This window comes from Neolamprologus multifasciatus, chromosome 3 (assembly GCF_963576455.1).
Source record: "Neolamprologus multifasciatus chromosome 3, fNeoMul1.2, whole genome shotgun sequence".
NCBI lineage: Eukaryota > Metazoa > Chordata > Actinopteri > Cichliformes > Cichlidae > Neolamprologus > Neolamprologus multifasciatus.
In genome coordinates this window covers 32,461,943-32,484,643 of record NC_140441.1, presented here as the reverse complement: position 1 = coordinate 32,484,643, position 22,701 = coordinate 32,461,943, and the positions used below count along the sequence as shown (strand labels likewise).

The window sequence follows — 22,701 nt, the reverse complement described above, 5'->3', positions numbered from 1 at the left end:
GATTTGTAAAGAATTTATTCGTGAATCAGGGTGGAAAATAAGTATTTGGTCAATAACAAAAATACAACTCAATACTTTGTAACATAACCTTTGTTGGCAATAACAGAGGTCAAACGTTTACTATAGGTCTTTACCAGGTTTGCACACACAGTAGCTGGTATTTTGGCCCATTCCTCCATGCAGATCTTCTCAAGAGCAGTGATGTTTTGGGGCTGTCGCCAAGCAACACGGACTTTCAACTCCCGCCACAGATTTTCTATGGGGTTGAGGTCTGGAGACTGGCTAGGCCACTCCAGGACTTTCAAATGCTTCTTACGGAGCCACTCCTTTGTTGCCCGGGCGGTGTGTTTTGGATCATTGTCATGTTGGAAGACCCAGCCTCGTTTCATCTTCAAAGTTCTCACTGATGGAAGGAGGTTTTTTAAATTTCCCAAATGAAGGGAATACTGAAATATATTTTAGAGCTGTACATAAAACAATGTGATTTCTCTGAACAGTTTGACACAGTCACATACCTGCATTCACAACAAAAAGGCAACAGTTATAATGCTTTCCTTTATTGTCCGGGGTAATCATCGCAAGATCTTAATGGAAAAGCAACAACAAAGTTAGTTAACTATGCTCCCATTTTTTTCCTTTTTTTCTCCTTTCCTTTTTTTCCCTTACCTCGCAGGAATCCTCCATTATTCTGAGGATTACCCAGAATCCCTTGCCATTTGTGAATGTTGCAGGGTGACTTTTACAACAGTAGGTGATGCCAATGTCCTATTTAACGAAATTTGACTCTTTTTAACTAAGCTACACTGACATGTGGCCAACAGTAACGTTTTAATGTTCTTTATTATTAAACATTCGGACATAAATAAGTGACATGATATTCAGTACTTACCTTTGAAACTTCACTCTTTGGCCACTTCGCTTCAGCCATGCGTCGTTTTTTTCCGAAAAACTATCCACACCCACTGCTGCGCTATGAATTGTGGGATATATGGGACCACGAAGTCTACACCGGACCCACCCTTCAAATTGGGGAAATGAACTGCGCATTTGTCGACCGCATTTAGAGTACACTTCAAATTGGGACACCCTTCATTGTGTCGCTGTGATGTAATCAGCGACACGATGAAGGGCGATGGAGCACAGAGAGAAACCAAAAGATTAAATACTATACAATACTATACAATACAAATGTATTTTTTATAGCACATTTAAAAACCAACGGTATACCAACGTGCTTCACAATAAAACAGCGGGTCAAAACATGAACAATATAAGACCATTAACAAAGTACTGAATATGCTAACAGGTCATTGGCAGTAATTACACAAGAATAAAAGTGAATATCAAATCAAACTTGCTAAAAAAAACACACAGGTTTTAAGTAGAAGAAGATATATAGAAAGATAAAATTGGAATTTGGTATAAAATACAGGTGTTAACTAACTGGGAAAGAAAGATTAAGTAAGTGAGTATTCAAGCTTGTGGATTCAAATTGAGCAGCTCCAGGCTGTGTATTTAATCATTAAATACTCTAAATGACACAAAGCCCAGTGAATAGCTTGTAATAGTACAAAAGTAAGTGGTGAACAGGTTTAAAATAGTTAACAGTAGGCCTAGGTATCATCACTATTTATATAACTGATACAAATCTGATTCAAAAGGTCCTGATTCGATTTGATCTATGATTCAATTTGATTCAATTTTGTACAAGATTAAATTTCACCTGTAGAAATTATCACAAATTAAGCTTTCTTGTCTAAGGTCACTTTTGAAAAAATTAAAATTAAAACTGTGCAACAGCACTGTACACATCAGTAGGCTGGTGCTGGTGAATCCATTTCCATTTACCTGCCTATATATATATATAAAAAAAAAAATTCCTGCTCGCCCCTGTGGGCAGTCAATCCTTCAAGTTCGGGTCCTCTACCAGAGGCCTGGGAGCTTGAGGGTCCTGCTCAGTATCTTAGCTGTTCCTAGGACTGCGCTCTTCTGGACAGAGATCTCCGATGTTGTTCCCAGGATCTGCTGGAGCCACTCGCATAGCTTGGGAGTCACTGCACCTAGTGCTCCAATTACCACTGGGACCACCGTCACCTTCACCCTCCACATCTTCTCGAGCTCTTCTTCTGTTTGTCTACCACCACTATGTCTGGTTGGTTAGCCACCACTTCCAGGTTACAGTGGGGCAAAAAAGTATTTAGTCAGCCACCGATTGTGCAAGTTCCCCCACTTAAAATGATGACAGAGGTCAGTAATTTGCACCAGAGGTACACTTCAACTGTGAGAGACAGAATGTGAAAAAAAAATCCATGAATTCACATGGTAGGATTTGTAAAGAATTTATTCGTGAATCAGGGTGGAAAATAAGTATTTGGTCAATAACAAAAATACAACTCAATACTTTGTAACATAACCTTTGTTGGCAATAACAGAGGTCAAACGTTTACTATAGGTCTTTACCAGGTTTGAACACACAGTAGCTGGTATTTTGGCCCATTCCTCCATGCAGATCTTCTCAAGAGCAGTGATGTTTTGGGGCTGTCGCCAAGCAACACGGACTTTCAACTCCCGCCACAGATTTTCTATGGGGTTGAGGTCTGGAGACTGGCTAGGCCACTCCAGGACTTTCAAATGCTTCTTACGGAGCCACTCCTTTGTTGCCCGGGCGGTGTGTTTTGGATCATTGTCATGTTGGAAGACCCAGCCTCGTTTCATCTTCAAAGTTCTCACTGATGGAAGGAGGTTTTGGCTCAAAATCTCACGATACTTGGCCCCATTCATTCTGTCCTTAACACGGATCAGTCGTCCTGTCCCCTTGGCAGAAAAACAGCCCCATAGCATGATGTTTCCACCCCCATGCTTCACAGTAGGTATGGTGTTCTTGGGATGCAACTCAGTATTCTTCTTCCTCCAAACACGACGAGTTGAGTTTATACCAAAAAGTTCTACTTTGGTTTCATCTGACCACATGACATTCTCCCAATCCTCTGCTGTATCATCCATGTGCTCTCTGGCAAACTTCAGACGGGCCTGGACATGCACTGGCTTCAGCAGCGGAACACATCTGGCACTGCGGGATTTGATTCCCTGCCGTTGTAGTGTGTTACTGATGGTGACCTTTGTTACTTTGGTCCCAGCTCTCTGCAGGTCATTCACCAGGTCCCCCCATGTGGTTCTGGGATCTTTGCTCACCGTTCTCATGATCATTTTGACCCCACGGGATGAGATCTTGCGTGGAGCCCCAGATCGAGGGAGATTATCAGTGGTCTTGTATGTCTTCCATTTTCCGATGATTGCTCCCACAGTTGATTTTTTCACACCAAGCTGCTTGCCTATTGTAGATTCACTCTTCCCAGTCTGGTGCAGGTCTACAATTCTTTTCCTGGTGTCCTTCGAAAGCTCTTTGGTCTTGGCCATGGCGGAGTTTGGAGTCTGACTGGTTGAGGCTGTGGACAGGTGTCTTTTATACAGATGATGAGGTCAAACAGGTGCCATTCATACAGGTAACGAGTGGGGGACAGAAAAGCTTCTTACAGAAGACGTTACAGGTCTGTGAGAGCCAGGGATTTTCCTTGTTTGAGGTGACCAAATACTTATTTTCCACCCTGATTTACGAATAAATTCTTTACAAATCCTACCATGTGAATTCATGGATTTTTTTTTCACATTCTGTCTCTCACAGTTGAAGTGTACCTCTGGTGCAAATTACTGACCTCTGTCATCATTTTAAGTGGGGGAACTTGCACAATCGGTGGCTGACTAAATACTTTTTTGCCCCACTGTATACTCGGCACAGATTGTGGGGATTATATCATTTTATATCATGTTGATTCTTTTATATCCTTTTTATTAAGCTTTGAGCAGTGGCATTTGATTAAACATTTATTCCATTTATTAAACATACAGTTTCAATCATGTTATTACACACATTACATCTGTGCTCATGATAGAGTTAAGCACTCAGTCTTATGAAGGTTGAAAGCTTCGTTCAGCGTTATGTCTGAACTGATATATTGATGAAATGACTTGAATGCTGTGAATGAATGCCTAACATGCTTACATACACATAGACATTAAGTATAACTTCTAGGGTAAAGGTGAAAGACATCTTGCTTTGTCTCTGCTTAGCAACTAGTGATCCGGGGTCTACAGGAAGCATCTGGAGGAGCCAGACAACCATATAGGGAAAAATGCTGTTGAACACGGAAACTTGTTGAACTGTCATTAATTATAACCTATAGATGTGATGTTTTGTCTAACGTGAGAAGGGGCGTTAACCCTGACATAATAAAACTATGCTGAAAGTATGTTTTGACGGGAGATCTGTGTTGGCAATATAGAGCTGTGTATCTTTCCACACATGTGTTTAATAAAATCATTGTTTTGACGCACTTGGACCAGTGGTCGTTTGTCTCACTCCTCAATCACTAATCAGGACAAGATGTTCCTGTACACTATGCCGGCCCCTTGGTTATGATGTTCCATGTATGCCTTGCCTGCTAGCATCTTGCACCCTGCTGTTATGTGCTGGATTGTCTCTGGGGCATCTTTACACAGCCTGCACCTGGGATCTTGCCTGGTGTGATAGACCCCAGCCTCTATGGATCTTGTGCTCAATGCTTGTTCCTGTGTTGCCATGATTAGTGTGTCAGGACTCCTCAGGACTCACCTGAACCTCTGCAGGTACTTGGTGGTTGCAGCTTTCCTAGCGTCCTCTTCCTGGTTTCCATTTGCCTGTGGGATCCCCAGGTATTTGTAGCTGTCCTCTATGTCTCCAATGTTGCCCAACTGTTCCATTCCGTAGTCAGGTCCGTAGCCAGGTCTATGCAGATGTAGCCGGATGGGCTACTCGCCCTTCTTTTTCTCTCTTTCTCGCTCGCTCTACCACCCTCGTTCTCTTTCCGCTGCACTCACTCCTTGTATCGATACAGCAGTAAATGCTGGCCTAGTGGCTGGCGCTACAGCGCGGCTGTTTCTCTTTCCTTTACTCCAGCCGCGGTGGAGAGATGCGTGAGTTGCGTCCACCATACAGTACAGCGCCTCCAGTCTTGGGGGTTTGATTGCTGCCGCACCCTCTCAGGGACCAACTGCCTGATTTTAAGCGAAGAGTCGAGACGCCTGCCTAGCTGCTGTCTTGTCTTGCCCTGTTTTATCTTGTGTTCCGATCTGTTGGCTGTCCAGTTTTGTTCCTGCTGCTTGCCTCGCCCCTGGGACCTTTGGGTCTCACGCTAAGCCCCTTTTTGGACTATCGTTTCACTCCAGCTTTCGCGGCTGGTCGGGGCGATCTTCAGCTGCATATTGGGCTGGTGTTACTAAACTGGTACTGCCTCTCCCTTTTCTCCCAGTTGTGGAGAGCTGCACGAGACTGAGTGGGGCTACGGACAATGGGAACCAGTACCAGCTGTGGGCTGGCTCGCAGAGTAGAGTATTTCCAATCTGTGCTCTGGTGTGTATGTGGGTGTGTTTTATTGCAGATCTCCGTTTTTCTTTTAATTTCTTTTTTTAGTATATAGAGAGCCTGTTTATGTCCCATGTTTTTATCTTTTTTTATGTGTATATCGTGTGCTTTTATTTCAGCGAACTGAGGATCTATCAGTGGCCGTGGGACCTTAGGTGGCGGGTTGTTTTCCACACTTCTTTTGTTGTACAGCACCAGGTGAATAGACTATAGTAGGTTTTTTTGTGTGGTTTTCTTTTGGTCCACCGCTGCTGGTAAGTCCCAGTTGTATGTTTATTTTTTTGTAATTTGGGACACCATTTTAAACATTTAGTGCGCCGTCCTTGTTGTTTTGTTTTTATTTTTTTAATAAATAAAATTGTGTTAATAGTGGCGACTTGTGCGATGGGCTTGATGTTGGCCTCCAGTGTTGTCCGCCACATCCCCATTCAGTCCCCATCTGGTATTCTTGCCTATCCCTTTCTGTGCCCCACTCATGTATTGACCCATACAAGCTTCCACGTGGTGCTGAGGCAGGTTATTGGTGGATAGTTGGAGGGAACCGGTCCCTTCTGGGGGTCCTTGAGGATCATGACTGTCCGGCCTTCGGTTAGCCATTCTGGGGGTCTCTCGTCAACTAGCAGCTGGTTCATTTGCCAGGCGCTCATGGAGTGCAGTCAGCTTCTTCAGTTTCTTCAGCCAATAGGCGTGAACCATGTCAGGGCCTGGTGCTTTCCAACTCTTCATACTGGAGACCCTTTCTTGGATATCTGCCACTGTGATGGTTACTGAACCCTGTTCAGCGAGGTAACTGCGGTCTGCCCTCAGATCCACTAGCCACTGAGCATTGCTATTTATGTTGCTGTCCTTCTCCCATATGCTCTTCCAGTATTGTTCTGTCTCCAGTGTTGGTGGTGCTGTACTCATATTGTTCCCATGCCACTGGGAGTTAGAGTTGGATGTCTCGAGACCAAGATTGGACCACTTTTACTTTTACTTTCTCGTCTTGGTCTCGAAAATCGAGAAATCGACATAGTGTTCGGGAGATTTGGAGTCGACCATCAGCGGCGCGGGGTGTGTGGCTTACTGGGCTTAAGCCCGGGTCATTTTTTCAGTGTAATTTGTTTCATAGTTAGATGCCTGACTGACAACTGTATAAAACAAAAACTACACACAATATTCAAAGAACATAGCGCACTGTCGTAAATTCCCCCTAATTGTGGTATGATCCGAGCTCAGGCACTGGGCGACTAAGCACAGCACTTACGCATGTGAACGAGGGGGGAGAAGCTGTTCCCTGCAAGTTTGTTGCAGACGGAGGAGAGCTTAAGTTTGACCAGGTAACAAAGTAAATCATTCGTTCTGTACAAATAATGTAAATATGACGGTTTATCACAAAAGATTGATGTCAAACTGATCACTTAGCCCATATTACATTACTTGCTCTTCGAGTGAATCAACAAATGGCGAAATGAAAAGCCGAACAACAACAATGCTGTTTTTTAGCAAGTCTTACCTTACATGTGTGTTTATTTCATATTTTCAGTTGTTACCCTCCACTGCTAAACAAAGCACTCTAAATCGTTTTCAGTTATGTACTGATGAACACAACAATGGACATAAAGGGGCTTCTTTCAAAGAAAAAAACTCAGGTAGATGTTATTTTATGTATTATGCTTTGTATGTTGTTCAGTATATTTCTATGCAAAACGAGGAATTTCAATACACAGCAGTATATTCACAGTTGAAACCAGATATTTACATACACTTTAGGGAGAAAACATAAAAACTTTTTTTTACTGTTAAACATCAATTTAGATTAAACTTGTTTTGTTTTAGATAAATAAATATTGAAATATCGTTTGAATTAGTTAAATGTCAGAATAAAAAGAGAGAGCTGTCTCATTTTTTTTTTATCACTTTTCATCAAGTGAGTACATATACAAGTTTATTGTTAAAAAAAACTCCAGACGATTCCATTCTGAGCTGAAGAAGCTTCTGATAGGTGAGTAGAGTCCATGTGAGTAAATTGGTGGCACACCTGTGTATCCATATAAGGCACCCCCAAACACAGAGAGCCTGTTTCTTTGACATGGGAAAATCAAGAGATAACAACCAAAACACCTGGAAAAGAATTGTGGAGCTCCATAAGTGTGGCTCAGTTTTGAATACAATTTTGGTGCCATTTGCAATTAAGAAATACAAACAATTTGTGGTGGGGTGCGCCAGTGTGAAGAATAGAATAGAATAGACCCAGATGCAGACACGTTGGAGACAAAACGTAGTTTCAAAAAATAAAGCAAGCCTTTATTGGCTGATTGCAGAAGAAAAACATGAAACTGGGGACACTAAAGAGACTATGAACACTGTGTTAACAGAAGGCTGTGACACTCAGTGAACAAACTATGACAAAACTATGAACACTGAGTAAACTAGGAAACACAGCGAAACAATGAGGTAAACCTATGAAAACTGTGGTGAGGTTAACAGACAACCTGACACTGACTGAGCGGAAACACACAGACTAAATACACATAAGGAATAATCAAGGGAAGTAGAATCACATGGGGAAAACAGCTGACAACAATTAACATAATGACAGGACACGTGAAACTAAATACAATTAACACAAAACACAAAGCCCTTTCAAAACAAAACAGGAAACATAACGAGACACAGACATGACTCGAACTTGACAAACAAAGAACACTTGGACATGAAACATGGCAGAATGAAACTAGATAAACTGAAATGAAACTAGACTGAAAAGAATAACAAAAACACCAAGAAACTCAGAATACTGGGTCACATGACCCAGGACCATGACACAATTTATCTCTTTACTCTTAAATTTAACAAAAAGGGTTTTTATATTTATCAATCTAAAAATAAATAAATAAACATTTCGTCTGATTTGATGTTACAATTAAAAAAGTGTATCTGTTTTTATCTGAAGATGTCACGGTTCTGGGTCATTTTTACCCTGCTTTTTTGGTTTCTTGTATTTTGGTGTTTCCAGATTATGCTCATTATAATTATGTTCTGATTCTTTAGCTATCCTATGATGATGATGATTATTTCTGGGTTAGGTTTAGTTCTCTTGCCCTCATATTTAGTTTAGATTTGGCCTGTGCTTAGTCTTCTCTGCCCGTATGCCCCTCTTTCTGTCCATGGTGTCTTGTCTGGTCCTCTGTGTCTGTTAGTTTCCTGTTTTATTCTGAAGATCCTTGTCTTATGTGAGTGTGTTCAGTTTACGTTTCCCCTGTCTCGTCAGCTGTGATTTCTCCCAGGTGTGTTCCCCTCCTGTCTCTCATCCCTTGATTACTGCCATGTGTATATAAGTGTGTTTCCTTTTTTCGCTGTCGCGTTGTCAATGTCTACTCACCCTCAGTTTCTGCTGTGTGTTCTGTTACCTGTTTTTGCCTGCCTGTTAGTTTATATTTCCCAGATTAGTTAGTCTTCTGTTTGATCAGCAGCCTGCAATAAAGCAGTTCATTCTGAGTTTACTTTCGCCTCCGTGAGTCCTTCATTTTGGGTCCTTCCTCTCTGCCTGCTTGCTCACAGCCATGACGCGACCAACCTGGACCCAGCGGGCTCATCCCGGGAGAGCGATCTCGCCCTCATCATGAGCTTGGTGAAGCGGATTTCCCACACAGAGGATACTAAGGCGATGGCAATTGGGATAAATGCTATCAAAGCAATCCTCGAGAGGAATCCACATTTCCGCCAACTCAGGGGGTTCATGGGCTTGTTGGATGTGCTGCACGAAGCCCACAAGGTTCTTCAAGCTCGGGAGCTAGCAGCCTTTGCTCGCTTCCAGTACTCCATGCCGAACTTGCAGCAACCACAGCAGCAGTGGAAGGAGCTTGCTGTGAAGCCATATGAGCTCCCCACGACACAGCAGCGGCAGAACATGGATCTTTCTTCAACGCCACGACAACCACGGCAGCAGGATACTGATCCTTCGCTGCTGCCACAGAATGACCCACCCATTCTGATTGACTCCGACTATCGTTCACCTGCCTCTTTTCTGGCAACGATGTGGTCGGGGGACGAGGAGCCAGCTTCCACTAATTTGCCATTACCGGTCTCCTCTACATTTCCAGCCCCTGTTTCCAGGAGAAGGCAACATATGCGCCACCGGCGCTCCACCCCTCAGTCGCATTCCAGAACTTCCGAGCCGCCAGTTGTGGTGAGTGAGAAAGACTCTCTCGCTTCACTCCCTAAGAGCAGGAATGCAAACACCAATGTATCTGGTTCCACAGACTCCAGCTCAGAGGATTTAAGGACTGATTTTTCACCCAGATGCTAGAGTTGAGGGGCTAAAGGACTCATGTTGTGTTACTTTTCCTAATCTTGGGGCAAATCCCTCTGAGACAGCCAGACCAGACTTTGTTAGCCCTGAGTCAGTTTGTCCTCTATCTGACAACCCCAATATCTGACTTTTCAGGCTGTGCCAAAACTGAACTTGGAGGTCTCAAAACTGTCTCAGCTGACATATCCGTCTCAGACACTGATAGTTCAGATGCTGTTTATTCCCATTCTTTGGACGTTAAATGCTCTTCTGTTTGTGCTCTTTTGGAGCCTGGAAATATAAAAACTAGAGATGGACTGATACGATATTACGTATCGGTATCGTCCGATACTGATGTAAATTACTGGATCGGATATCGGAGAGAAATAAAAAAATGTCATCCGATCCATTAAATATCAAAAAACCACCTCACAAAACTTCCGACATTGCATAACTCGGCTCATAACCGTAGCACGTCACAGCAGTATGCGTCACGTGATCGAGCGGCTGTGTGCATTTGTAGCCTCGCTACCAATCCAGCATTTCATCTCCGAGGAAGTTATCCCAGAGAGAAGTAAAGCAAGTGTGTAAGTTCATCTCTGAATGTTTGTAAAGCATTTCTACGTTAAGCTTAACAACCGGTATATGGAGCAATTGCCTCTTCTCTTTCCCTCCCTATCCTGCTGCTACTTCAATCATGAAACTGATCAATGATCAGCTGATCAGCTTTTGTGGCGCGAGTCCGTCTCACTTGTTTGTTTATTGCCCACTTCGTGCCAGAAAGAGGAAACCAGCGGCTGAACAACAAACACGTTCTCACTCCCAAGTCGTCAAATGTGTGACACATGGTCAGGCTCCCTCTGCTTCACTTATCGACGCGCAGGGTACCCCCCTCGCGTTGAGAATTGACGTGCAGGGTCCTCTCATTGAATACTATAGAGCTCCCTAAATGTCGTTTATTGACGACAAGAGATTGCCACGGAAGAGCCTGTTGTCCGTATATTTATATATTTCCAAAATTACATTGTAGTGACGTATACTGAACACAATAAATTATATAATGTAAACAACTACCTGAGAAACAGCAGATACATTAAATACAGCTATACCTTTGTATCGTTTATTGCATTTATGGAGGGAGTGGTGTATTCTGGGTAATGGCACAGCTAGCGACTGGGTGACTTTATTCATCCGCTTCGGCTGTTATCAGACCATCAGGCGTTATTAGCAGAAATCAGTCCCATAGATATGGGCCATCTCCTGCTAGATTGTTCAGAAGGTTGTTCTCATCCATCCAGATGGAGGATCACTAACAGGAACGTGGGAAGACTCCAGAATCCACTCTGGCTGAAATTCGGTGGATACAGCAGTGTTTACAGGTAAGACCGTTTAAACGGACAGCATAGTAGTAAAGTAGTAAAGCTGTTACTGTTTAAACGATGTTAGGACAGAAATATTAGCTTCTGTCATGACTGATGAAGTTACTAGTTAATAAAGTTTCCAGTGAAGTGATTAATCGCAGCCACAGATTGACAGTAAATATCTCGATTAGCTTCAATGCATCTAATAAATATATTCAAGTTTCAGTGCTTCGTTTAAACTGTGTGATACTTATACTGACCCAGGGTCAGTGTAAAATACAATCCTAGCTGTGTGAACAAAGCCTGGCTCCTTTAATCCTGCATGACAAACCTCAGGATGCAGGCAGAGGTGGGTAGTAACGAGTTATATTTACTCCGTTACATTTGCAAAATTTGACTCGCTACTTTTTAAAAAAAATAGTTTAACACATTAGATAACATGCCGCCAGTGGAGTTTCCGGTAACTTTTTTACCAATCAGAAATCAGTCCCATAGATATGGGCCATCTCCTGCTAGATTGTTTAGAAGGTTGTTCTCATCCATTCAGATGGAGGATCACTAACAGGAGCGTGGGAAGACTCCAGAATCCACTCTGGCTGAAATTCGGTGGATACAGCAGTGTGTACAGGTAAGGCCATTTAAACGGACAGCATTTATAGAATGACTATTAAAAGTCAGCGAGTGTCAATAATGTTAATGAGGTTATGTTAGTAATACACCGAGTGCTAATATAACAGCTTTAAGATGCATTTGTAGATATTATTACATGTTTTACCTTCTTTATGGTGCTAGCTTAAAGTTACGGTGTAAACGTTAGCTCATATTGTAGTAAAGCTGTTACTGTTTAAACAATGTTAGGACAGAAATATTAGCTTCTGTCATGACTGAAGTTACTAGTTAATAAAGTTTCCAGTAAAGTGATTAATCGCAGCCACAGATTGACAGTAAATATCTCAATTAGCTTCAATGCATCTGTAATAAATATGTGCAGGTTTCAGTGCTTCGTTTAAACTGTATGATACTTATACTGACCCAGGGTCAGTGTAAAATACAATCCTAGCTGTGTGAACAGATTGACAGTGATTCCTCCCAAAGCCTGGCTCCGTTAATCCTGCATGACAAACCTCAGGATGCAGGTTATTATTACTCTTTCCTGCTGGCACACCTGAGAGTCAACTAGAAACTTACAGTGACGTGGACATCATGCAAAGACTGCCAGACTCTGTAATACTGTAAATGATCAGTGACTCAGGTTAACACTAAACTTTAAACAGTCCCTCTGTGTCTCTCTGTGTGCTGAACATTTAGGATTTCATTCAGGCTGCATTGACTGTGGGACTTTTCTCTGTTAAAAGCAGGTTGAAGATGGCTCAGAAACATTTGAAGATTAAAATTCTCTACTCAGATGTATTTTTGTTTCTAATTTATGTTTGTTGTTTAACACAGATTTCCGAAGAGCAAGGATGAGCACTGTTGCTCAATTGTTAATAGTTTAAACCAGGACTGGACTGGAAATCCAAAATCCAGATTCTTCTTCCACAGAAGTTTCATTTGTCAGTGTGGGACTGCTGAGTCACCTGAAGAACTCATTTCATTCATTCTCCACATGATGTTGATTTACAGAACTGATTCCTCCCAAAGGGTGAACTAGTGTGTTTCCATAGATTATCTATGTATGAATGTACTTCTTAAATGAAGGCAAGTGTTTTTCCTTTTTTGTTCCTCTGGTACAGTATGTGATATTAAGGGCAGGCGGTCATCACTGGGGGAAGATAAGAAGCAGACGTACTTCCAAGAGGAAGTTGCGGTGAGGACACAGCCTGGTCACTGAGGTCAGAGCTCAGAATCTGAAACAGTTTATATTCTAGGGGTTATAAAAAAAAAAAATTAAAAAAAAATCGAAACATATTTTTAAAGAAACCTTTAAATAATATTTTAAATCATAATTATGATTATAAATATAAGACATTTAAGTGGATTTTCTGTTACACGTATTGTTTTCGCCCTGCGATAAACTGGCAGCCTGTCCTGCCTTTGTCCTGTATCAGCTGGGATAGGCTTCATCCTCCCGCAACCCCGAATTGGATACATTCCAATTATGTAATCTGATCATTTACAAACTCAAGGTATCTAATCAAAATGTTAGTAATAATTATAAAATGGGAAAGCAGAAATAAGTGTGGCATAAATGTAAATGTGTTAGCTGACATAGAGGACAGCTACATGTAGTCTGAAAAACCTTTGTTGTCAAGTTTGCAGGTCTATCAGCACGAGACATTCTTACATAGAAGAGACTGTTAAAGTCTCTAACTCAGTGAAGCGTTATTGGTCCAGTCTGTTTGGATAAATATAGTAAGCCGATGTATGTGCATTTATTGACACATTTTCTTAAGTGCTTATCCAGTTCAGGATCACAGTGAAGCTGCAGCTGAATATGTTCAGTAAAGAAACCTTACAAAAGTTAACAATAAACCTGCATCCATGTACGTTGTTGTCCACAGGATGAGAAAATCAAACTGGAATACTGTGGAACATGTTAACAAATGTTTGTGTTTATCCCTGTGTCTTTCACAGGAGGCGCTGGAAGGTTTCCCTAATAGTTCCTGGTGAATCAAAGCAGAACCATAAAGGTTGCTGGACTACATGATGGCCTTACCCCTGAGCAGTCATCCTGTTAAAGGAGGAACCAGTTAGAAGCTGTTTTCAAAGTAGCTGAGCAGATTTCATCTCAAGTAAGCGATTAACTGTTTGTTCGTTCGTTCTGCCACTTAAAGGACATTTAAGGACGTCTTTTGATTGTCCAGTTGAATTAATTCTACTGGCTCTCATGGTCATTTGTGATTATGGACATATTTTTCATGTTCATCAAGCATTTAGTAAATTCTATCTATTTAGTAATATTTGTCAGCTATAAATATAAAAAAATATCTAAATATCTCCTGCCCTTTATATTTTAATGATGTAAGACCAGACGTCTGTTATCGTGTTACATTAGCATTCCTCACATATCAATGAGATGCTGTACAGTACAATCCTACTGACATAGCAGAGGGATAACGACGGCTATTCAACATCATTGCATGACACATTCGAGCTGCATGATGCAGACAAAGCGACTAAATCATCTTTTTTGTGGTTTGTTGTCTTCAAACCAGCAGACAAAGCCGATGGCAGAAGATGTTTGGAGAAGAACTTCAGGCCGTGTACTGAAAAGGTTTTTTTTTTTTTTTTTCTTGTTATCAAGACATTTGGAGTGACGGCTTCTACAACTGGTTGTGCTGAAGTAAAGCTTACAGTCTAAGAAGTCACAGTGTTGATATTCAGCACAAAGAGAAAAGCTCACTAGTTTGATAGTGAGCTTTTTATAAATTTTATAAATTCTTCATAGTTTTTTATAAATTCTGATGGTAAACAGCTTTTACAGCTTTGATATTGTTTGACACTCGATATCAGGTGATGGGATTTAATTTAAAGGTTTCTTTGTCCCAATGAGCCATTTACACTGACCAGTGTCACTTTAACTGTCACACATTCATTAGTTAGATCCAACATTTCTAAGAGAAATAACTGAATGTAAAAATGGCAGCCCTCAAGCCATGTTTAATTGATAGAGATATATGCATGCATTATGAAATTTATGTATCCCAGATCATTTTTATTCATTTAGTCCTGGCAGACCTACCCCTTCCTCCCAAGTTATCTGCAACCCAAAAGAACTAGTGGGGGTATTTACACACTCACAACCAGTGTCCCAGCCAACATTTATATGTGGGGCCTATATGGTTTGGAAATGGGCTGAAAAATGGGCCCCGTATAGGATTGTCCGCGGGTTCCGTAATGGCCCCATATTAAATGCCCATATAGGTGTTACGTTAGGAAAATCTGGGAACTAAATGGGTCCCAACTGGGCAAAGTACACAGAAACCCACCTGGGCCCCCTCTTTCAAGTTTTTGTGGGTACCACGTGGGTACCACAAAGGCCAAAAAGTGGGTTTTAAGTGGGATTGTCCGCGGGTTCCATAATGGCCCCATTTTATAAGGACACTACACCGTCTCAAAGGAGTGGAAGCAGCACGTGAAGGCTGTGTCAGAGTTAGGAAGCCTCACATTACTGGGCTTATCTTCAGAGAAGGAGGGAATATACACATGTGAGATTAGTAATGTTGAGGAGATGCTGATTAATTACACCATTATTCGAATAAGTCAAGGAAAAACACACATGACAGGAACTAAATGGACCCCAACTGGGCAAAGTACACTGAAACCCACCTAGGCCCCATTTTTCAAGTTCTTAGTGGGTACAACATGACGAAAACATGAGCTAAAAAGTTGGAATGGCATTATCAGTGGGTTCTGTAGTTGCATCTTACTTCTAGTTTGACTAATTTCTGGCACTGAGTGGGCCCCATGTAGTAAAACAGTCACAAAATCAATTTTTCAGATGGCTAATACGGGTTCTGTGACAGAAAGACACCAAATATATTAAAGCTGACCGCAAACAAAAACTAGTTTGTAAATAAAACCATTTCAAAAATCACGAAGGTACACAAAACAACATTTTTCACATTTATTTTGTCCAATAACTGTGATTTTACATAACTGTATTCCAAAGTGCGTAAACTCTTAAAAACTAGAAATGTCAAACTACAGCAAAATTCCTTAGATATTTGGAACTGTAGCAACATGGGGAAAACGTCAGATGGAAAACTCAAAGGCTTATCTTGAATCAGCAGGGTTTCTTTTTTTGTTTTTTTTACAGAGCTGTAAGTCTATTTTGTACCCTTGCAGCCCTCGGTCCTCCTGTCTTTAGAACACTTGGACCACACTTGAACCACTTTGACAGAGCCTTCTCTGTTTCGTGCAAGTTGACTTTTGATGTTAAATAATTCTTCAGTGCCTCTGCAAATGAAGAAGAAAAATGGGCAAGCCAAAGTAAAGTTAATCTTAGCTTACTTACATTTGGTGATGATTTGCAAAGAACAATGTTTATTTCACTTTATTGCCTCAAAAAATATATACAAATTGCATGATAACCAATCTCAGTTACACTTTCAAACACTTTATTAAAAAAGTTTAGTTTTTTAAAGTTCAAATATCTCAAATGAAACTAACTTACCATACACAACATTAAAAAGACGCAAATCTCTGAACTTTTTTTCCCCATGTCGGCCAAGCATGTTGTACTCCACAGCCAGCTCAGGTGATATGAGGAATTTCGTCATCCTTCTTGTGGCATCGTCTACACTTGTTTCCGCTGTATCTGCTACCATGGCAACCTGAGGGGAACATACAAAAAGGACTGATTAGATACTGGCATCTGGTTAGGATGCCTTCCTGGTGAGGTGTTTTGGGCACGTCCCACCAGGAAGAGACCTAGAACACCCAGGACATCCTGGAGGGACTATGTTTTTCGGCTGGACTGGGAATGCCTTGGGATTCCCCCGGAGGAGCTGGGCCAAGTGCCTGGAGAGAGTGGTTGGGTCGAGGGGCAGCAGCCTAAGCTTAAGATAATGGACCGGAATGGAGGATAAATGGACGCTTTACATAAGGCTTAATGTTTACTGTGTGGTGATAAAAAAAATATTGTAGTAAACACAAGCTAAACTAAAACATTTAATTGCGGTTCCTTAACCCTTTATCCCCAATAATGTTACGCAGGATAACTGGTAGGTCTGGTAGGTTTTTTCCTCTACTGTATACTATATGAATGTAATCAAGGATTAATAACAGAAAAAAGAAAAGAAATTGAAATTTTGCCATTTTTACTAAAGGCCATCAAAATGTACATGAATAAAATATTTAAATTAGTCAATTCAAATTAATAACTCTAAAACACTGAACAAAATCAAGTATTTGACTCCGTGGTTTATTTTCGGACATCTCTTTTCTTCTAAAGGTCCAGTCGTGTTGGGCCCCTGGCAGAGCTCAGGTTTGACGAGACAGGTTTGGAAAAACCTGTCGCTGGCGACTTTTTGGGGGCTAAAGGGTTAAAATAAATAGGAATTGGCCAAAATTTGTGTTATTGTGTGGGTTCCCTCCGGGTACTCCGGCTTCCTCCCACCGTCCATAGACATGCAGCTTGTGGGGATAGGTTAATTGGATAATCCAAATTGCCACTAGGTGTAAATGTGCGAGTGAATGTGAGTGCAAATGGTTGTCTGTCCCTGTGTGTTGGCCCTGTGACAAATCCACACACAGCCAAGAAAGCCGAGCGCAGAGTTGTTTGTAGCACCAATTCAGCCAGAGTGGAGCCAGATGGATTTTCCATCCATCCACACTGTAAAGTCTATAGACCAGTAAGTGATAAATTAACAGTGTTGTTGGTATTTTCTAAAACAGTTGTATGCAATAGTAATTGCTGTTTATAGTCCTCCTGTATATCTGCATGTTGCCTCCCAAATAAAACCTGTGATAATGGAGATTCAAATTCATGTCATACCTATACCAATAGTTATCAAGTATCCGGATCGACCTTTACTGATGTGCTTAAAGGAAAATTCTTATTTCCATGTATTTTCCTGTTCTGCCTTCAATTTTGAGGACTTCCCCCCACATTTCTAGTTGTGACAGTGGACCTACAACAGAAAAAATCTGCTGTGATTTACATTTGTTGAAAGAGCAATTTTGTAAAATAGTCTATTTTTGTATGCACAGTTATAAATCTGTCCTGTACAGCATGGACTGATTGCATGCTAAAAAGTTGTTCCTTAAAAATAAAACAATACATTTTTAATTAATAACATCAGCAGAAAGCCTTGTTATTAATTCGATGTACAATTTCTATAGAATACGAAACAACTCAGTTCATTTTTGATCATATCAATACCAGCATATTACACAACTAGTGATGGGATTTTCGTCTCTTTTTAGAGAACCGGCTGTTTTGGCTCGGCTCACTAAAAAGAGCCGGCTCTTTCGGCTCCGAACCGGCTCTTCAGGTTGTTTTGTTGCTTTAATTAATTTATTATTAACAACAATATAAAATTATGCACAAAAGGAATTACTAATGTAAAAAAAGAAACGTGGTTTTATTTATATATGTTCATATATAAATATATATGGTGGCCCCTAGAGACAAAGCATGTACAAACTCCAAAACCCATTTCTAGCGTTAACTGAACTTCCAAAACAGAGCTAACTAGATCACTTAAATTACACAATTGAAATCATATGTGTATTGTTTGTGTATTTATACACAAGCACTCATATAGATTCATAAAAAAATCCAAAAACTGTTCATTTACCTGTTACTACCACACACCAAATCCGGTCGTTGGTACTTCCTGGCTTGTGTAGCCACTAGGTAACAAAAGCTCAACACTGTGCCTAGCATCCTGGAGCACTTCTGTTGTGTTTTGTACGTGCTTCGGAGTTTGTACGTGCTATGGAGTTTTTACGTGTTTTGGAATTTTTACGTGTTTTGGGGTTTGTACGTGCACAATCACCTCATACGCCTCGTGTTTTACACCCCTATAAGGTGAGCTTGCTACACTGCACATGAATATTACGTAACATGGTATGACTAGCTCATGTTCAGACATTTAAGATACTGTTCAGCCATTTTGTTTACTGGGTAGTGCATAATGGCCGAGTTAGCTGAGCGGGAATCCACTAAGGCCAAAAATATAATAATTTTTTTTTAATTAATTACAAAAACCTTATAGGAAAACCTAAGAAACAGTTGCAGAAGCACAGAAAAAAAAACTGCCGTGTACGTTATAGTGTGTAAATTCAAAAACTGTATAGAGAGAATGGTGCAATGAAAACAGAATAAGATAAGATGAACTTTATTGAGTAGAATATAGGCAGTAAGAGTTTTGTAATTAACTTTAAATTATGTTTGCCAAAGACAATGCAGTAAATTAACCCAGTTCTACCTGCTAGCTAAAGATGTTATGCTTTTCCCCCTTATACCGTTTAGGACGACTATAGAAAGTTACTAAAATAACCATTGATGAAAACTTATAAAACTTTAAGTATTTATCTTTGTCATAGTTTTCGATTCTTTGGTATCCTTTTGTCCTCCACGTTCTCAAACACCAGGGAGAGAAAAGGCCGCAACTGACAAAAGGCCGCAACTGACGAAAGGCCGCGAAGACTAGACGCAAGGCGGTGCAATCGGTTCCTCCCTCTTTTTAAACGAGGCAATAGGAGCTGCTCACATTAAAAACAACTTCATTTAAAAAGTCGTTTTACACCTGATACAAACATTTTAAAAGTCAAACAATGCACAAGTTTAAAAGAACAATTTTATTTTTAAAAGTTTTTTAAGCATAGGGATGGTTAATATGTTTAAAAAATTAATATATAATATTTATCAAATAATTGTCACCCAAATCAACATGATAATAAAAATATAATTAATAAAATATATACTAATGATAAGAAGAAGAATAACAGTTTACCTAAAAGCTCTTCTAACATTAGACTGCTTTTGAAAGGTTTCAATAGTGTCAATACACCATAAGGACAAGGGAGTTTCACAGTTGAAGTGTGACTGCTTGAAAGACCCCATTCCCTCTCCTTTCCACTAGTTCAAAGAAAATATAAATTATTTCTGGTTATATAATTTGAGGGCACAAGTTTGAAGAGTAACATTTTAACAGATTGGTAATATACTTCAGGAGCTTTACTGGATCTGATTAACCAAAACTTCCATCTTACATGTAGCTAACTGTCTTTTCTCTAATACAGTAGAGTGTGTCTGATCTACTAAAAATCCTCAACTGCATGTTTGCTCAAGTAAATAGTCTTAATTGTTTGAACAACCAGTAATCCTTAATTTGCAAATGCCAAATCTGGATTTTGTCTGTGTAATTCACTTTTATCTTAGGTTTTTTATTTGTATTTTTTGCTTTTCTTTTTTTCTACTCTTGTGTCCGTTTTAATCACTTATTATTGCTGCTGTGACAAGTGAATTTACCTAAAACGAATCATGAAGTCCTTATTTTATCTTATCTGAGCCTCACCATGCAGCCTACCATGCAGAGTGCTGAAAGTTCAAATTAAGTACTTAAAATGAAATCTAAAATTAAAAAGTAACCAGTTTCAAACCAGTTATTTGGAATAGTGTGCAGAGTGTTTTGAGTAACATTGAATGTTCAAAAACATCAAAGTTCCTATAGTCTCACTTATCAGCTGGGTTGTAGTGTCTGATAACACATAACATCTTGAGGTCTCAACGTGGACTTTGAGTACATTTGCTAGCCAAGGCTAAATACTGAGAGGGTCAAAAATGAAGGGTAAAGAACATCTGTACGTAAGGATAGCAAAAGTGATAGACTGAGGTTGTGCCAAATATGTTAAAGTTAGGGTGATTTGTTAGAGAATGGTACTCCATGGGTGCCGTCTGCAGGTTATAAAAGAGAGTTATGTTCATACTTTCTTTTGAGATTCTTTTTACAATTTGACTTTCAGAACTCCCTGGGTTGTGTGCAATCTGTGATGGGCTTGTTTGGAATAAATCCTCCTTTATTCAAATAACACTTTCTCAGGCTCTTCACAGAAGAAGAATCCTCACATAAGCATGTGCTACCATTTTGAACCAATGTACACATTTACCATCACTGACCCAACTAGGACCTACATTGGATGCCCACCCATATGGCTTTCATGTGAGAAACCTAAGTGGGTCCCATATATACTAAACAATCTTGAGCCCACATAAAATATATACCCATATTAACTTAACATAACCCACCTGGGGCCCACGTAGACATGTTTCAGGGTCTGACTTGCATTTGCCCATGTGTGACCCATTTAGTTTGACCAGGTGAGCCCCACCTGTGTCATTGATACTAAAACATATATTGATTACCTCACTTTGCCCCACCTGGGGCACACAACAACTGCCTATCCTTAAATGACTGTGTTTGCCCATGTCTATCCCAGGTGGAAAACCCAAGTGGGTCCTACATGTGTTTCCCATTTTGGACCAAGTTAAGTGTTTCCCATGTTTAACCCAGCTAGGACCTACTAAAAGTGCCCACTTGGGATTGCCCATATGGGTTTAATGTGAAGAACCCAAGTAGACCCCATACAAAAAGCCCAGTTTGAGCCCATGCCCATATGGTACCCATCCAGCCCAAGCAAAAACCAGGTGGGGCCCATATATACATGTTGGCTGGGCTGGGGTAAAAAGAGCCATCAAAAAACTGTCAGCCTGCACAGCCACAGATGTGCTAAAAGCTATAAGAGTTAGAAGCTCTGCTTATGGAGAAACTTTCTAAGCCTAACAGGGGACAGGTACTCCTGCCCAAATAACATGATATAACCCCACTTACAGCCCAGCCATAAAGTGAACCAAGTAATTTAAGTAAATTTAAGTAACTCTAGGTGTTTTTAAAGACAGCATGGGACCAAATGCATGTAACCAGCCTGCACCCACCTGACATTTCTTCCTCCTGAATTAAATGAGTGGATGGATGAAAGTTAATTGACTACAAACCTAAAGCCACTAGTTCCCACACTGAAAGTTCCCTGAAACTGTGTTAACTGTACTGATTTTGTACAGTTGTAAAAGGCTAAGCTACCTAAGACACTGCATTGAATGATTGTTTCTATCTTAATGGTTTCAGCTGACTGGTTTCAGATCAAATGTTCTGCTTATTTTCCTTTCAGTAGATCAAAGCAGCTCGTGCTCTTTCTGCTTCCATTTTGGTGGGAAGAAGAAGAATGCTTCGGCGAAGTGGCATTCATGGTCTCAGTGAACAGCTATGGTCACACACTGCAAGTGGTTTTAAAAGCAACATTGTTCACCACAACAATCGAGATGTGTAATATTAGTGCAGCTACGGTTTGTTCTCAAACATCAGTTCTGTTTTCTACTTTGACCACTTAGACCAAAAAAGTGTTGTTTTCAGATTCTTTCTTTTAAATCTATAAAGTGCCTGCTCATTTATTTTTTTTTTAAATTAAAATTAGTTAGACATAAATGTTGTTTGATTTATGATCTTTTAATGCTTACACTACACTGTACACGTCTAGATTAGAGACATTTCTGTTACCTATTTATGAGACTGGGCTGCTTGACTACGATTTGGAAGTGGATGCAAAATCACATGGAGCATGCTATCGTTTGTTTTTTAATATGATGGACTGAACACAGGACGTGTCTGACTAAGCAAAGATTAGACCGTGGCTCAGGGGGTTGGGAGGCGTATCTGTAACCGGAAGGTCGCCGGTTTGATCCCTGGGCTCTCTGTCCTGGTCGTTGTGTCCTTGGGCAAGACACTTTACCCTACCGCCTACTGGTGTTGGCCAGAGGGACCGATGGCGCGATATGGCAGCCTCGCTTCTGTCAGTCTGCCCCAGGGCAGCTGTGGCTACAACCGTAGCTTGCCTCCACCAGTGTGTGAATGCGAGAGTGAATGAATAGTGGCATTGTAAAGCGCTTTGGGTGCGTTGAAAAGCGCTATATAAATCCAATCCATTATTATTATTGGATTGGATTATAAACATGCACCGCTAGCTCACGTGACTGACTCTGTCTCCATGGTTACATCGTATATTATTAGCTATAGCTCTCTGCAGCTGTAACACTTTGCAAATCATTTCACGTGTTTGATAGTTATGATGAAAGAATGTCTTTAAAGTCATGCTAGGCTGTT

General features: G+C 40.6%; 2 long non-coding RNA genes across 2 annotated transcripts in view; one reads left to right on the top strand and one right to left on the bottom strand.

Annotated features, from left to right (window-relative positions):
* The window catches only part of LOC146522611 (uncharacterized), a 110,701-nt gene that overhangs the window by 25,532 nt on the left and 62,468 nt on the right, over positions 1-22,701 (bottom strand). The gene's annotated exons all lie outside the window — the stretch shown is intronic.
* LOC146522615 (uncharacterized) lies at positions 13,067-21,791 on the top strand. Its single transcript, XR_014873020.1, has 3 exons — positions 13,067-13,824; positions 14,248-14,306; positions 21,713-21,791. It is a non-coding gene; the product is annotated as an uncharacterized LOC146522615 (long non-coding RNA).